Raw genomic sequence first — 3,207 nt, 5'->3', positions numbered from 1 at the left:
GTGTTTTGCTGCCATAAATTCGGCCAATATGCTTATGCTTTAGGGAAGGATAGGAACTTTAAATATGATGTGGAATAAGCATGTTTAAGTAGTGTATAAATTGATTTTTGGAAGAAAATCAACCTAGGCTTCAAGACACATCAATTCGGCCACTATGCTATCTTGGGTAAGAGTTTGTTTTGATGTGTTTTGATGATTCCAATGAGTTTAAAATGTGTTTTTGTGTAGAAATATATCAAGGGAAGTGTTTGAAATCATGGGAATAACAAAATGAAATTTTTGGAAAATATGGACCCCTATCTGGCCAAGCTTAAATGAAAGGGAAGGAGTGTGATTTTTATAAATTTGATTAGATATTTGGATTCTACACAAAAAATTGTATAGGAATGGACCAAGAGATTGAAATTGATGAATTGGAATGTGTTTACACTTGAATTGATAGGCTTTATGGAGGAAATTCAAAGAGAGCATAATTTTCTTAAGGAGGCCGAATTGCACCATGGATTAAGAGGTAGTACTGAATTATAATTTGATTGTTTATCTTGCTTGTTTAATGTGATTATGTCGATTGCTTGAATTGAGAAATTTATGTGGTGTTAATTGTTGATTTGATGATATTTGATTGTGTTTTGGTTAAATGCATAAAAACATGTCAATGTGAAAGTGTTGATGTTCCTCTTTTGGTATGATGCAAAATATGGTTTTATGTGACTTGAGGATGTTTTGAAGTTTTATAATATGTCACATTATCCTTGCTTGATTTACATGATAATTGCAATCCATTGCTACTGAGATTTTAATAAAATCTCATTCCCCTCAATGTATAAATAATCAATAGGAACCTCAAGGATATGTTCAAGAACAGGGAGATGGTATATTGATAGAAGGAATTATGTTACGGAAGCATATGGAAGCAATTTACCATCTTTGTATATGTATGACATTTGTTATGTAATATTATACATCTGTATGGATTCTATTGAAATGTGTATCAATGATATGGTTAAGTATGTGTTGTATGATGGGAAAAATTGGATGAAAGGAAAAGAAAAAGAAAAAGCAAGAATGGTATGACAAAAAGATAAAAGGTGACTTTCCTGGAGTAAAGTTTGACCAATGTGATTTTAAACAATTGGATGAATCTGGATTTGAAATTTGACATGCTTACAAGTCTCATTTTTAGCTTTAAAACAAGTAGTAAGTCACTAAATAGGGAGTTTTGTACAGAAAGTTATGCCCTTCTAAAGTTAGGCGTAAATTCTGAAAAATTGAAAAATGACCAAATAAATAGTACTACTTTGAACAAAATCTGGGATTGATACATGAGATCTGGATACCAATAAGCATTTTTCTTTTAAAGAGCATGTCAAGATCTTTCCATAGAACTTAGAACCACTTCATTTTGATTTTTCTACAATTAGTTATGAATTTTCAAAATTAGCAAAAAATGCAATGAATAATTAATAGTAACTTGAAACCTAAGTTGAAATTTTAAAATTTGCTCATTCTTAAGGCTTATATAACGGTTCTGAATGATTCCAATTGTTATGTAATGAGGTAATGAAAGAGATGTGACATAGTTAGAATTAGTTTATTGAGTTATAAATAACCCTTCTATGTATACTATTTTGGGTATAAATTATGGAATTATAAATAAGATTTCTTCAGGTATTTACTTATTGGTTAAATATTCTTGATAGAATACTAGATAGCACAAGGGAGTGATATACTCTAATGCTTGAGTCATTTTTTTTTTCTTTAGGTGCTGAGCTCCATATACTTTATATTTTTTGAAACGCGTGTTTATTAGGTTCCTAGTTTTTGAATTACTTCTTCTTTTTGTTTACTTATTCTTGTTATTTTATTTTTAATTGCTTATGTTACTTATAACTCAATTTGTTATTTTTGTCTTTCTAGGAGAAGTTTCTATTTGTTCTGCATTATAAAGCCTATGAACACATTATTCAAGATGAGTAGATTTAGAGAAATAATAATATTTCATGATGGATACGCAATTTAGGAGTCCGTCATCACATAAACACAGGACTCAACTATTCTACAACAAGAGTTCAATACAAGTTATAATGATTAAATATCTTGAAGAATAGGCATGAACTCATATTAGAGATTTTGATATGATTTGAGTCAAATAAACCCATACTATTTATGTGCATAACTAGTATGAGAAAGTTTAGACTGGAGTTAAATATAATCTATCTTGGAGTAAAGTTATAGATATTTACTTGGAGTATTCAGAATAGGTTTTTCCCTCAAGTTGACACTAGATCTAACTTGGTTCATGAGATGAACATTCTTTTAGATGACTCATTATCACCTTGAGGCAAAACTAAAGCTAGCTCAAGTCTATATAGAATGTGTGTACTTAGAAGACTTACGAAAGAATAATAACCTTGAGGTTAAGTAAATAGACTTGGGTTAAAATGAGGAATATCAAGACATACTTACAGAATCATACCTAGAAATTATTAATATTAATGTTTTCCTTTAAAACAAACCCTTCTCTAATTTTGTTATCAAATCATTGGATTTAACACTCATTTGCTTATTTCCTTTGATCCTATATATATTGCACTTCTAGAAGGCATTATTGATATTTTTATAAGGTATTTAATAGTTTTAGTTGGTATTAAAATATTTTTCTTTTATATATACCCATGTTAAATAAGGATAGTTAGAGAAGATAAAATATAATACTACATTTGGCCCCTAATATAAAAGCTAAGTGGGGGATTGAATATAGTTGTCAATATAAGATCTTAATTTACTTTATTTCATTTAATTATTCTCTTATTTATCATTTTCTATCAAACTAATTTACCTCACTTATAGATTGATATATAATATTATATTATATAAAAGTACTTAAAGAGATTATATCACATTTGTTATAATTAACTAATTAATTAAATATGTTATGAATATTATTAAATGTGGATGTCCATCTCCCTTCTGCTCTTTAACTTCATCAAGTAACTCTCACTACTACTATGCATTACTCTTTCACTATTGCTTTAATCTTGTGACTCACATCACACTTATATTCATATGATTTATTGTCCACTATCCATCATTTAAGTATAAGTGTAGCCTATGTGTAGGACTATATCTATAAATAGGATGTGTCATTGTATTGTGATGTGAAAAGACCATTTCTTGATACAAAATTATAAAACAATTTTAAGAAGG

The sequence above is a fragment of the Neltuma alba genome, unplaced genomic scaffold (genome assembly GCF_004799145.2).
Source record: "Neltuma alba isolate B1F8T4 unplaced genomic scaffold, ASM479914v2 tig00010189_pilon, whole genome shotgun sequence".
NCBI lineage: Eukaryota > Viridiplantae > Streptophyta > Magnoliopsida > Fabales > Fabaceae > Neltuma > Neltuma alba.
The sequence above is the reverse complement of the archived record's forward strand: the minus strand, read 5'-3'. Positions refer to the sequence as shown.